This window comes from Chelonoidis abingdonii, chromosome 6 (assembly GCF_003597395.2).
Source record: "Chelonoidis abingdonii isolate Lonesome George chromosome 6, CheloAbing_2.0, whole genome shotgun sequence".
Taxonomy (NCBI): Eukaryota; Metazoa; Chordata; order Testudines; family Testudinidae; genus Chelonoidis; species Chelonoidis abingdonii.
The window spans coordinates 58530901-58545872 of NC_133774.1; the positions used below are offsets into that span (position 1 = coordinate 58530901).

Below are 14972 nucleotides of genomic sequence, written 5' to 3' on the forward strand. Positions count from 1 at the left end.
TTGCATGTAAATATCCCATTGGGCCATTGACTGACTTCTAGAATTTCAGTTTAGGTAATTAATAAATGTCTATTTATTTTACTGTATATTCTAAAGCAGGAATGCTCAAAGCATGGCCAGATCTGAATGAAACTGATGGAGTTATAAAATATTGCCCAAGACTGTTCTCTGTTTTGATACTTAGGTGGTGCCTTAACTGACTACAAGTACCATAACCCTCTAGTCCATCATGATCAGATTTGATAATAGTGGGCGGACAATTCTTACTGGACAGATATCCACGAACCACATCCCGTAAAACACAACAACAACAACAATAATAATTAATAATAAATAAACATAAACATTTATATTGCAGTAGCTTCTAGAGGCCTCAGCCAAGTAGACACTGTACAGATATATAATAAATGACAGTAGTTGGCACACACGTTAGTAGTATCTGCAGAAGGACCAAAACCTGGGAGAACATGAAGTCTGAACTACCTTTTCAGCCCTAGTGGTCTCACCTGGTTTGGAGTGAGGCACTCTGGTAAAGAAATATGGGAAAGTTTGCACTGATCCTATCCTTGCGGTGCCTGTTCTGTAACTAGAGTTTCATTTTCCCTGCTATCAATATGGCACTAGTCTTGCCAACAGCAATAACTAATATTTTCTTAGTTTTTTTAAAAAATGGAGCATTATGCGTTGGGACATCTAGTTTCTAGGCTCACACCTTTGTGTTGTAGATGAAAATGGCTGTATGCTGTTGCATTCTGTGCAAGCTAAATGCATCTTTCAGGCTGTTGTCTAGTTGCTCGAGCAGACCCTTTAGTTGGTAGGATAAAGCTTGGATGGTACTTCAATTCAACATCAAGAAATCAGATAGCAATTACCACAACAAAGTAATATGTACAGCTGCTTAATATGTCTACTATGCCTTCCACATTTTTAGGCTCTGAGGGCCTAATCTTTAAATAGTTGTGACCTTCATATATTAGAGTATCTGTAAACTTTGCCAGGTTTTTGTCAGAGCACAATTCATCAAAGCAATGTAGAGGACACCTCCATCTTAAAACAGAGTTCAAACATTAAGTGGAAAAACAGACAGATGGACAGATCTACATTAGAGGGCATGCTTCCTCATCAACTCGAGGATTCAATAAAGCATGTATTAGTGCACAAATATGCAGTATCTTTTGAAATATGTGTAGAATCTTTCTACCTGTTAGGGTTAATTTTAGAATCTGGAATAATTTTAAACAACGAAAAATCTTTGCTTTGTTATCTGTACCAAGTTTTAAAAACATGCATCATAAATATTTTGGGGGAGAATCCCATTTGGATTTCTTCCAAAATGGTCTAATCTAAGCTATGGTTCCTGTTGTAAACTGGTCATTCATAGGCCTTTTGGCAACCTGTACTATGAACAATGTTGCACCTTTTTCCAATGCATCACCTGACATATCTGAATTAAACAATAAAGCATAACATGAGTGGTATCATTAGAAACTCAGATCCCCAAAGCCTTATCAGAATGAGATATAGCCAAGTGTCTCTTTTCCTTAGAGTGTGATTATCTCATGGTTAGTTTAGTGAGCACCCCCCATAAAGGGTCTTAGTAAAGTCCATTTTTAATTTTCTGTACGTGGTGACGAAAAAATTCTTAAAAGAAATGAGACTACCAATTTATATCATTAAGAGACATTTCAACAGAAGATGACTGAGATTGGGACAAAATGATCCACTTACTTTGCACTCTAACCCTGGGGTGGTATAGTTTATTTTCTGTGCAGAATTCTGCCCCACCACACTCCATCCCTTGCTCTTAAAACCACCTCTCTATCTTATAACAGCAGTGTACTAAAGGACTTCTTCCTATGTCTGTCTGCTTTTTAACTTGGCCCATGCTGGGTGTAGCTCTTGAAGCGTGCTTTAAAAAATTATTTTAAAGTGAGCTGGGGTGGTTGCCACAGCAACCCACCCTGAGAGGAATCAAGGCTATAGATTAATCTACCCCACAAGATTATTCAACAGTACTGTATTTGTTCTACAGTCATTCAGAATATTCCTTCAATCCATATACCTTTATAATTGAACATAATGTATACATTCAGAAAATCTCAAAAATAATAGGATATGGATTCCAGGAGCAGAATTTAAATGTTTTATAAACCATAGGAAAGAACTGGAATGTATATAATTTCTTGTCAAATGAATTAATTATAAAAGATATTCACAAGGCATGGCTGAGACATGAACTTTAAATAAAATGGTATGCCATTACTAAAATGGTGTAATGCACAGCAAGCAATGATTACAAAAAGCCTTTGTCAATGGTATACCTGCAAGTACACAATACAGCAGAATTTGCTATCAAGGCTTTGCTCTAAGCCTAACATTTGAAATTATAAAAACTACTTAATAATATTAAATGCAATAAATATTAAACACTCACCACATACACCCTCTTTATTGTCAAAATCATCCGCCTCCAAAGCTTTACTTAATCTGTTCCATAGTAGTTACTTCACAGTTTACAATTCTTATTCGGCACCTTAGATATTTAAAAGCACAAAAGTAGCATATTGTTAAAATGTAGGTCTGTGGTAGTGAGACGTATGAAAGAAACAGCTTCTGAAAAATACTGTCTTTATTGTTCTGAACTTACATCTCACAATCATATCACTTTTAACTATGTATGATCAAATACCTTTATGTATTAAACAGCTGCAGTAAAATCTATCTGAATCCTACTTTGGGGATGCTGAAATATCAATAAAATTGTGAATTGTAATAAAGCTATTGATCTGAGATTGTAATAATCTTCTGAGTAGGTATTATATAAAATATTTATGGTTGTCTTCGCTGCTTTTTTAAACAGTTCCCTCACTGCTTAATGAAGAGGTGTACTGTACAGAGGTAACAATTAAAATTATTGTGTCAAAAGCTGGAATTTTATGGCAAAGTGTATTCATCAATTTATTTTATTTTTTTAAGAACTATTGGTTTTTACACACCAACAACCATCTGAGAAAGGTTCCATAAAGGCCTACCTTTTAGATTGCAAAACTGCCTGTAATCATAACACTTTTCTTCTTGTATTGTTTGTCCAGCCTTCTGTACACCAGTTGCTTGTGAAAATGGTGTCTTCACTCAAATTGTAATGTACCACCCAGCAAAGTAATCAAGTAAATGGCCAGGTTTATAGCTGTAGACTATTTGAATGATCATTTGGACCATTTCTTATCTGATAGTTTCCTGATATCTTGCCTTTCTATTAATACTTTAAAAAAAGTTTCATTTTTATTTGCATATTTGAACTGGCTTAAGAATTACTGCACAAGACCGTGTTTGAGTTTTAGGAGAAGCTTATTATTGTCCATATCTAGGAAGTTAGTGTATTCCAGTCTCCTGAGGTTATTCACAAAACACTGGGATATACACAGGATGCCTCCTGCAAAATCCCCCTCACAGGCACAGTATGCCTGGTTTCCCCTTGCAGCTACAGTGTGGGTCCCTTTCTTTAAACTCTTTATACTAGGTGTGGGCTTGATTCCAAAGAGGAGCAGTAAGGAGCGGGGGAGAAAGGGACGGGGTATTTCTCAGCCTCCCGGAACTTGGGACTGGCCAGCCTTTACCAAACATCCTCAAGCCCACAGCCAAGGGCTGCTTTTGAGTTCAAACAGCCCAAACCCCAGCAGATGATTTTTATGGCCACTCAATCCACTGACACTGCACAGATTACAGACCAATCAAAAGTACAGTAAAGCAACAGCAGCGCTGTACCCGTCGGATTTCCCCACCTCTCCTCCCGCTTCAGGCTGTTGCCGGTGTAGTGTCAGAAAAAGAACAGCCAACAAGTGTTACGTATTGGTACTAGTAGCAAAATGTGTCCGCAGCGGTTTTTGACACTACAGTGTGTCCGTGGGCGATGAAATGGACATGGATTGGGAAGAGAGGGACAAATGTGCGTGCGCACTGAAGACAGGGCAGCAAGTGTCGTCTGTGAACATGGAAGATAGAGAGAGAGAGAGTGTGTGCGTTTGTGTGTGCATATACACACATTGGGAGGCGAGAGGCGGATTTCGGGTGCATGGCCCCGGTGTGGGGTAATGTGTTGTGAATGCTGGGAGAGAGTGCTGTTGTGTTGAGTGTACCCGGGGAAGGCATGATGGAAGCGGGAGGAGTACGAGGAGTGTGACCTACGCGTTTGGAGTGGAAGGAGGGTGGAAAAAGTGGGTAGAAGACGGGATCCTACGCAGTGTGTGCCGTTGAGCTGAGCGAAAGAAGAGCATCATCTGTGTCATGGATAGCTTGTGCAGAGCCGGGGATGTGCGAGTGTGCTCGCGCGCGCAATGGGGGAGCGATGCGGTCGGTGTGTGCACCATGTGGCGGACACGCGTGCGCGCGCTGTAGAGGCGAGCCCTGCTTTATGGCTGTGTGTGCTTTAGGAAGGAGGTGAGAATGCCATGTGTGTGCGCGCACGATGGCAGGGACGGGTGCCGTGTGTGTGTGTGTGTGTGTGTGCGCGCACACTGGAGGGAGAGTGCCGTGGCTTCTTGTGTGCGCACTGAAATAGGGGGCTGGGGGATTTGTCACTCACAGTGGTGGGGTGGGAGTGGGCTGCAGAACCTGTTTGCTCTGGGACAGCGTAGTCACCAAGACTTCTTCCCCTGCCCCTCTCTGACTAGAAAAACCCAGAGAAGGCAGAGGAGACGCGCATTAAGGAGGACCAAACCCCAAAATAAAGCAGAAATGCACTTACATGCTGGACAGTCTGGATGCCCAAGAGTCACACACTGCGCTTTATGCCCTGCGTATCAGTCACTCAGCCAGACTAGGCACCACTGCCCAGTCTTCCTCCCCTCCTGCTCCCCCCCGCCACTGCCCGTTGTTTGCCTATCTGGACTAAGGAGCCCACAGGGCTGGGATGGGGGGAGAGAAAAAAGCAGGAACACGTGGGGGCTGCCTGCCTTGCTGTCATCATAACGGAGCCATCAGCGCTCCCAGGTCCTCTACTGCCGTTTCCCCCAGTCCCATCTGCACGCGCCGTGTGCGCCTCGGCTGGAGCAGGCTCAGCAGGGGCTGCTGGCAAGGGAGTGCAGCTAAGTCCCCTGCTATTTCCCCCAAGGGGATGATGTGGAAAGGTGGATGGGGCGGGGGAATAAGCTGTGTATTTTTAAAACGCGCTATTAAAACATACCAGCATGGATCCCACGTACCCACTTACATCTCACCGTGCAAAGAGGTTTGCTGCAGCCGGTGAGTCCTGCCCAAGGCAGGGATCCATCCCTCTTTCTGTTTGCAGAGCAGCTGCAGCGCTCATGCAAACAAGCAGGATTTGGGAGGTTTTGAAAGCACACATACGCTTTAAAAACAGAATACTGGTCTGGTTGGCTGTGGTAGTGGATAAGACTGATGGGGTGGTTTTAGTTTTTTTTTGGCAGTATCTTGAATCTTCGTGGAATTATATTTGCATTGTTTGCTGGGTGAAAACTCAGAAGAATAAATGTGATAACACCCCTTTTTTGCTTCGGGAGTTTCTCAGCATTTACATTAGACGTCACTTGTTTCATGAGTTTATTATAACTCAGCTGGGCATATTCACTGAACCACGCCCTCAGACCCCCTCAACACTGGTGATTGTAGAGCTGCGTCAATTATTTGGGCTAAAAACTTTTATTACAACGTTGTTGTTATTTAAAATAACAGAGCGGGAAAGAGATGCGAATGACAGGAAATTTTAACTCAGGGTTGCATCTGTGAAACTCTTGAAAATCCCTCAGAAACCTTAACTCTGCTCCGGACTCCACTACCTAGTGAGCTTAGCTGTGCATGAGCCAACTTGACAGAGATATGGCGCCCGTGCTAAACCTGTTAAGCACTTTACATTTTTGTCTACCTCTCTGTCCTTGGTCGCTACAGCTAGTATTGCATAGTATAAATAGGTTTATAGTGGAAATCTATTTGCATGTGAGTGTTTATGTCTTAGACCACATTGGGAGGAAGAATCAGTATGGTTCTCTATATAGCTACATGGAATGGAATGGGAGTCATCAGTGGTTGAGGGAAATATGTAAATTTGTAATAGAAAACCATATTGTTGATGGGGAAGACAGTTGGTAAAGTTGTTTGATGTAGCTAGTGTGTATGAGGTACAGTATGGTAGATGGCTTATTCTGGGAAGGGGAATTTGACTGTAGGTGTGTGGTTCTTGTGTTGTAAGAATGTAATTTGTATGGGTTGTTGTAGCGGGGGTATGTAGCTCACATTTAGAAATGTATTTAAAGATATATTGAGTGTATGTCTCGAAGATATATGGGATAGAGCAGAGGTAGGCAACCTATGCCACACAAACTGATTTTCAGTGGCACTCACGCTACCCAGGTCCTGGCCACCGGTCCGCGGGGGCTCTGCATTTTAATTTAATTTTAAATGAAACTTCTTAAACATTTTAAAAACCTTATTTACTTTACATACAACAATAGTTTAGTTATATATTATAGACTTATAGAAAGAGACCTTCTAAAAATGTTAAAATGTGTGACCAGGACACAAAACTCTTAGAGTGAATAAATGAAGACTCAGCACATCACTTCGGCAAGGTTGCCCACCCCTGGGATAGAGAGAGGGAGCAGTAGTAGGGTTGTTTGTAGTGTATCTCTTTTTTCCCAGACTTTCAAAATTCCTTCCCTCTCCCATAGATGGGTTTTGCTGCTCCCCTATTGATGTTTTCAAAGGTCTTTGCAATAAGGAAGATATAGACTAACTGACTGTACAGGCAAAACAATGAAAATGTCTATACACAAAGTATCATCAAACAAATAAAGTGAACAAACTGGAAAAAAGAAGGATTTTTTTGCTAACTTCTTTCATTTATAGTAATCTTAGGTGTTACATTGTTATATCAGAAAATGTTCTGAACCTGATCTCCAAGTAAATATTTCCTAACTCTTTTTTTTTCTGGGAGTGGGGTCTGGGAATTTCCTTAAGGTTTTTTTTCCCCCTAAAGAGTATTCATAAATAAACCAGTGAAATGTGAAAACATTTGTAGATAAATGTTTTCTTTTGACAAAGAGCCTAGTCTTTGCTAAAATCTTCATAAAATGTAAAAAACAATATTTGTTGTTCAGTGAAATAGTATTTGATTCTAATATTTTGTTCTGAAGCTTCCTATCCTAGGGGTGGTTCCACTAATGGAGTTTACAAACCAGAGATCAGGACAGCTTTTAAACCTGTTGTGATCTTGGAAGAATTTGTAAACTCCCCCCCAAGTCTTGATCTTTGTAGGTGTAATGTTAGAAATTTTTTTTGTCTATGGACCCAATTCAGGAAGACACTTAATTTCCTTATTTTAAGCATGTGTATAGTCCCATTGACTTCAATGGGGCATGTGTTTTAATACCTTGCTGAATTGGGTGAATTATCATTTGTGAAAGCTGCAGAGTTGATGTACCATTCATACAAAATCTTCATGGACTTTTGTTGGGCTCATGGACCTGATTCAAAGACCATTCAAATCAGTCTTTACATTGACTTCAGTGGGTTTTAGATAAGGCCCTAAAATGACAGCACAGACTTTTATAATACCTACATCAAAGACCATCCAACCCTGCTCTCCAGCACTGGGATCCCATATCCTGTACCAGACCCTTTCTCTCCCTACTGTATTTAATTATCCACATTATCCTTTGCAACCATTATAATGTTTATTATGTCTGTTTTTAGAAAGGGGGCAACCACTGAAGTCACTGAATTTACATGGGAGTAATTTAGGGCAAAATATAACCTAAAATCACTAAATAATTCTTTAAGATGTATGGACTCCAAAAATGTACATCTGTGCCTCTGTGCTAATTTTCTATGGAGGAGAAGTCTATGAACACTTTTGAAGTTCCTAGGCTTTAAACAAAAATCTTTAAGCAAACATCTGCTAGTTTTGTATCAGAAACATAACTCAGACAGGTTCTGTAGTTAATCTTAAATTACGACCCAAAAATCTCCTGTGACATAAAAGTATAAATTCATGAAATTTCTGGTTGCACAGATTTTGTTTAGAAAAGATAAAGAAGCAGGTTAAAACTGGGCCTAGAATAGAAACTTGAAATAAATTTGTTTACACATCACTAATGTCTCAGGACAAGGTCTATGCATTTCAAAATATTTTTTTAAAAGCTGATTTGTTCATTTGAATTAGTGAACATTTTTTTCACCAGTCTGATTATTTTTGTGTTCATATAATGCAAAAATAATTCAGTTTTTTAAAGCAAAAAATTTGGCATGGAATAAATCCATGATACATTGTAATCTGTCTGTCAATTTCATGACTGCTAAAATCTACCTGAATAAGTGAACATCAGAAATACAATGAATTTATTATTAAATAACAAGAGTTTTAACAAAATATATGTAGTGTAGTAATCAACAATTTCAGTCTCTCAAGTAAGTAGTGCATTTTATAAATAGATTTAAAAAAACAGCAGCAACCCACCTACATACATTATGTTCTCCCTGTAAATAATTTGTTTCATCTTACAAATTAACAAGAGGCAGGAGATTCAGACCTAAGTGTGGCATTCTGCCCTTAACTCATGCTATTGTGTTCTGTTTTTTTAACTAACAAAAGGAGGCAGCCCTGTTCTCTGTTGTGATCTGACCCCTGCATAGCACGCAGGGGGTGGAGAGCTCTCAGAGACAGCCCCTGGAGAATACTTCCATTGGAAGGTGTCATATATCTGGCATAAAATTTATGCTCTGGCCCCTTTCTCCTAGTGCAGATGGCATGTTGGGGACTGGAAGGAGCGTACTGGCAAGGATGTTGGCAAGAGGTCAGAGGGGATGTGGCTAGTGTATGCTGTGCTCTTGCTATTTCTGCTTTCTCTGGGCCATAAAAATAGCACAAACTAGAGCAGTGAGGCTGCTCTAGGCCAGCTAGACTTCTGACTGTCCCAGAATTCAGGGAGTGTGAAGATAGCTTAGAGTCTATTTGCCGAATGTCTGTCATAAATGATTGTCATATTTATTTTTCAGTGTCTTTCATAACCTGTAGGCCTGACCCAGCAGAGAATAACTAGCTTTCTGGATCATGCCAAGTCCAGAAGGACAAGGTTTCTTCACAGCAGGTTGGCCTCTCCAGGAGAAAGTTCAGTTTGCTGCAGTAGGCTCAAAGAGAGCTAGACAGCAGAACAGCCTCCTGTGAAGTAAGCCGCACAGCTGACAGGCGAGGAACTCTCATATAAGATAACTTGCCCTCCACATCATCCTGCTCCAGATCCACATGACTCTTCACATTTGGTTCCTGTAGCCTGTGCAATTGGCTACAGCGTAGGAGGCATAAGCCACCGCCTTCCTTTTCCTTCTCCTTCTCCTTTATCTCCATTTCTTTTTGGGAAGGTTTGGTTATTCAGCAGGCTACGCATCTCTTCTCTTTTCCTGAAATGGAGTTGTTGGCCATGTCTTAACTGTCTTCACACTCAAGAGTTTTTTGGTGAAAAACCAACTGGTAGCGTCTCCTTGTTAATACCTTGATACTCCGAGCACTTCATCACCATTTCTGGTGATACACTAGGGAAGTAAATAGCCTGAGGTGGTCAGAAAATGCCTAATGAAACATTCTGTAGCTACTACAGATAAGAGCAGCTTCCGCAACTTTGGAGACAATGAGGTCCGTGAAATTTCTGAGGGCCAAGAAATACAGGGGATTGTTTTGGGTAGATCTTAGCCATAACTCAAACAGAATTTCAAACAAAAATGGAATTTTTTTTAAGGTGAGATAAACCTTGGCTAACTTATTCCCCCATTTCTGAAGGCCAGTATATTTCCTGGCTTTGGCTACAAATTCAAATTCCAAGTATCACAAGAAAGGCTGCTGTTGATGTATTTCTAGCTAGAAAGGAAATGCCAGAGGTTTTGTGAGGAACCCAGTTCTCATGAGTTTCCCAGACCAAACTTTAGGATACACTTTAGATAAGCATCCAGACTTTTGGATGTTTCTCTGACCCTTTGCATCTGTTGCAATTTGCTCACCACTTGCTTGAATCAAATTTGGAGTAAATGAAATGCTATTTTAGAAGGGTGTATGCTCACCAGGTTATCAACAGGGTGTATAATATGGTGTCTTGCATATATACTGAGCGTGTACACAGGGAACGGAGGAACTGAACTGGTGTGAGAGGGCCTCTAGATGTCTGACATTCTGCCAGTGGGCATGTGCAAAGACGCTTAAGACACGTATTCCCCAGCTGATGCATAAGCCCCAGTGGGATTCATAAATTAGGTGTTCCCTTACCTATCTTGTTGGCAGGGCCTAATCTGGTAGAGGTGCTCAGAGGCTGCCTGAGAGCACACTTATAGGATCAAGCCCTGCACAAAACAATGGAGGAGGTAGTGGTGATGCCCTTTTACCCAGTACCCCATGGGTTAGAGTACTCTTGCCATTGGGCTATTGGGGAAAAGAGAACAACCACCATCCTCCTTTCTCTTGAGAAAGGGCTGACCTGGCTTAAGCATCTAACTCCCTTTGAAGGTTTAGGCCCCATCCCTCTCCTCTTACTGGCTAGATTGTATGGCTCCCCACTTAATGTGCTGGGTTTTCTGAATCCCTTTCTTAGGCTCCTAACTCTCCCCATGCTTTGTATAGGGAGCCTGGATATCTAACCGAGGGCTTAGGATTCCATTGGGTGATGTGGCAACTAAATGTAGGTGCCACAATGCTGAGTCTTAGTCCCCTTTGTGGATCTAGCCTCCAAGCACTACCATTTCCTTAGTCTTTTTATAGAGGGCTTCTGAAAGTTGAAAACTCTGTTGGATATGTTAGTAGGAGCCGGTAACGCTTATAAGCACAACATTCAACTTCACAACTTTCAGATGTTGTGCTCATGCTACTTATGCTAACATATGTTATAACGTTCATGAGGCCTCGACTGTGCTGGCATTCATTATAACTCTTCTGTAGAGGCCCTTTTAAAGGTTGTACTTATTGAAATTACAAGGAAAGAGAGGCAGAAGAGATTGTGTTTGGATATAGGTTTAGGTTAATTTTTTGCACCTGAAATTGGACTGTGGCTGTTGTATAAGCTATGGCAAAAACAGATTCAGTTCTTTGGTTGCAAAATTCACAATTTGTGCTCATGAGATCCGTAGTGGTGGGAATATCATGAGATCAGATAGTCATGGAAGATATTTTCCATCTCAGATAGTGGAAATCTCATGGGAACAAGTTGTCCTGTGAGAATCTGGTTGTATCAAAACTGGAATTTGAAAATAGGCCTCTTCAAATTTTGGATCCAGCTTCGAGCCGAAACTTGGAGTGAATTTGGATCTGGAAATTCTAGTCAGACTTATCTGAAATTTGAAGGGATTCAAGGTTCCACATAGCAGTTTTGGCCTACATCTTGCCATGTCTGAAAATCTTTCATAAGGAAACACAAAGTCAGGCGGATGACATATGACCTTCAGAAATGTCTGAGATACAACATTGTGAATGTCTATATAAGCCAATCAAAGAAAACTAAGCCGGTTCTCTAAGTATGATAGAAATCCTCAGAAATTTAGCTTTTGATAAAGAAGACAGTTGAAATTGTGTTTTAAGTGAGGAACATGTGACAAAAGGCTTTGATTCAAGTTCTTTATCTCAAATGAATCTTTTAAATATAAATTGAAAGTTGTTAGATTAACTGGTCTACAAAGACATTACCCTCACCACATTTAAACTCTTCCTAAAAATTCACTTCTTCCACCATGACCACAAGAAGTGAGTCATTATTCACTAACTTTTATCTTTATCTTCATTATGTTATTAAAAAACCCAAATCTTTACAAAACAACCAAGTGTCTGTTACAGCTATCCCCCTATTCCATTTTGTTTCTTATAGCTGTCCCCATACTCCATTTTGTTCTTGTTCTCCTCCTGTGGCCGCCCCTCCCTGGCTGTTAAGTTGTTAACCAGGGCCACTGCCCTTCTCAAAGGGAGGGCCCCTTAAGTTGTTTACCAAGAGCCATTGCCCTTCTCAAAGGGATGGCCACTTGTGCTAAGTGGGACCACTGCCCTGTTCAAAGGGTTAGTCCTGTTATCACCTTGTTAAACCTGGGCTCGGTGTAGGGTAGGCAATGTCCAGAGCTGCAAGACCTATTGTGTTTTTAGATCCTAGGGCATGAGCCATAGCCTCATTGCTTTGAGTCAACCATTGCACAGGACTCTGCCAAGACATATCTTGTGCTCACCTACAGTTTTTCCCTGCCTCCTCCTCCCCCGTATCAAGAGGAGCCATCAAAAGTACTGGTGGAAACTGCCTGAGTGCCTTAAAAACAGACTTTTTGAAACTAACAGCAGAAAGGTTCCTGCATTGCTGCCTGGTTCTGATCAGCCAGGGTCTGGGGTCCTTCCTCCGCTCTTGTTTATTTTTGAGCGTACCCCCGTTTTTTGACCCCCCTCCCCACGAGAACGAATTGCTGCCTGAGAGATCTCCTGATTATTGAGACCGTACTAGCCTTCTGATGATCTTGCTGCTTTGCCTCTGCTGCTTCCTGGGGGTGGAGAATTCCCTCTGTGAAACCTCTATACTTTATTTCAATTATTGTTAGCTGCTGGCTCTGTCTCCCAGCACAAGACTCAAGCTAAACCTTTGGGTCAGTGTCTTAAAACCTCGCTCCTAAACTCACGCCATTTGCTGCTAAAATAAGTTTGTGCCGCTGCCTAAGCTCGCTCCTGTCGGGCTTTGCCTCGGGGCTCTCTGCTTCCCACTTGTATACCACTTGCTTGCAGCCACCCATTCCCTGGCTTCCTTGGGAGCTGGGATCCTGAGGGCACATACCACTCTGCCCCTGGAACTTCCCCATGCATAAGATGCACATAGGTTTGTTTTTAGTTTAATAAGTTATAGTTGTTAAGGATTATAGAGCTATGCCACAGTTTCACACTGCCTTGTTATCATTGCTGTTTGTGTCTGCCTATAGTTGCTTTAAATAGTTTGCTAGTTGCTTGTTAAGTTTTGCTAGAATTGTGAATATTGTTGTTTTGCTTAGGTTGTTGGTTAAGATAGTAAGGTTTTGTTGCTTCTCTCTCTGTATAACTTTGTCTGTTTTCCCCCGCTCCAATCTCCCCCTCCTGTGTGCTTCTCTGTGTCTCCCGTTACAACCCTTGCGCTTCCCCCCCCGTCTGCAATCACCTCCGACTGTCCCAAACAACCTTGCTTCGTTCTCCACCTTCGTGAAACTCCCAACCCTTTTGCCGCTTTTTCTCTTTGTTTTTGGTGTCCGCTTGGCTTAAAGACCTGCTCTCTAGTCTGTTTCCGTACCTGGGCGCTTCAAGTCCTCGCTGCTTGCGCCCCTCCCTCCATTCAGTTGCCACTATCATTCACTCTAACATTCACTCCCCCCCCCCTCCTGCTCCTTGACCCAGCCATTGGTACACTCTTGCTATCCAGCCATCTACAAAATTAAGTCAGTAATTTCTACATTGCATAATTCACTTATCAACCCATATTGTAATTATTGTCCTGTGTTCACATCTTACTTGAAATTATAACACCCATTGGTTGCCTCCACTTTCTGATATACTTTGTATTGCATTAATACCATCATGGTGTTCTATATGTATAAAGGCCACTAACCATTAATAATTCTATCTAAAATGGTTACATCATGTTTATTAACAAGACCCCTTTATTTTGCCATTTCCTTGTTTGGTCACCGTTTTGCTTTCCACACCGTATCGTAGAATTGTTTCTATAGAATTGAGTTGCTTATTGACTGTACTGTATCCCATTGTGCTGAACCCCACTTACTGTACCCCACTGTTAGAACTCCCTACACTGTTCAATAAGAAAGCCCCCCATCATTGTCTATTGTAAACACCCTATACACCCCATCCCCCTTAGTATTTTTTTGTTAAATTCCCACCACTTCCTTTTTCCTTTAATAAAGAAATTAATTGGCACCTCACCTGTGTGGTAATTGCTCCCCAAGATCCCATATACCTGCTGGCAGGGACACCAAGATGTATACATTCCCAAACTGAGTAACAACAACATGATTACCGCTGTAAGACTTTCCGTCCTTGCCTCTGTCTCTATTAATCACCCAAACTTGTGTCTCCTCTAAAATGTAGGTTAGAAGCTCTTTGGGGCAGGGGCCATGTTCTTCTGTTTCTTGTATGAAACATCTAGAAGCCTTTTGGGTACTATAAAATAATTATAATAATAATCACAGGTCAGATTCATATCTTGTGTAACTCAGTGTTAGCACCATTGACTTTGATGGAGCTATACTGAGTTACATCAGCTAAAGAGCTGGCCCCAAAAGTTTGGGTTTCATTATGAACTTCAAACTTAACATGATTCTCCAAACAGTTATGAGCTCCTGATGAGTTTTATGCCTCACTGTCTGGGATTCCCCTCTCCCTAACTAGCCAAGCTCCAGCTTTACCTTTAAATATCTTCAAAGGGCTGAGCGAGAAATGGCTGACCTTCTTAGCCATGAGTGGGATGGAAGAGTGAGGAATGGAGAACAGCGACTGAAGTGGAAGGAAGCTGTATGATTTGGTGGCTGTGGTTGTATGGGGAGGACCGATTAGGTGCTGGCTATTCATGTTTAGGTTGAAGGTAGATTGAGAAGGGACCCTAACTAGGTGAAGGGATCTGTGAGGAGTATTTCTGGATTAAAGGGGTTTTGGTTAAGGACCAGGTTTTCTCTTCACAGAGGTGAGGGTTTGGGAGCTCTTTTGTCGTTGCCACACTAGAGGTAGGAAGAGGCTCTTTGCCTTAAGCAGGATGCACACCTATTATAACTTGCATGTGTTCCACAGCAAAGATTACAAAACAGCCACTGACTTTGGTGAGAGTTATGCATATATGTGGACCACAGGAGTGGGCCCTAAAATGTTACCAAAAGTGTAGGAGTAGAGTTCCAAATAATTAACTGACTGAGATAGAATGCAAAGGACATATAATAAAAATTGAATTAGTGATGGACATACTATTGCAGTCCTTACTCAG

The 14972-nt window shown here is 41.4% G+C and overlaps 2 protein-coding genes and 1 long non-coding RNA gene across 15 annotated transcripts in view; 2 read left to right on the plus strand and 1 right to left on the minus strand.

The window, feature by feature from the left end:
- The window catches only part of MEF2C (myocyte enhancer factor 2C), a 162399-nt gene that overhangs the window by 142677 nt on the left and 4750 nt on the right, over nt 1-14972 (minus strand). For 12 of the 13 annotated variants that reach the window (XM_075067063.1, XM_032784914.2, XM_032784911.2 and 9 more), the window contains exon 2: nt 2435-2533. The gene's annotated coding sequence lies outside the window, so the exon portion shown is untranslated. Of the gene's footprint in view, nt 1-2434; nt 2534-4744; nt 4853-14972 lie in introns of those variants that run through there. The other variant, XM_075067065.1, reaches the window with a different exon arrangement.
- LOC142046981 (uncharacterized) overlaps nt 1-14972 on the plus strand; it is a 318894-nt gene that overhangs the window by 119772 nt on the left and 184150 nt on the right. The gene's annotated exons all lie outside the window — the stretch shown is intronic.
- The window catches only part of LOC116827401 (uncharacterized), a 156353-nt gene that overhangs the window by 11869 nt on the left and 129512 nt on the right, over nt 1-14972 (plus strand). The gene's annotated exons all lie outside the window — the stretch shown is intronic.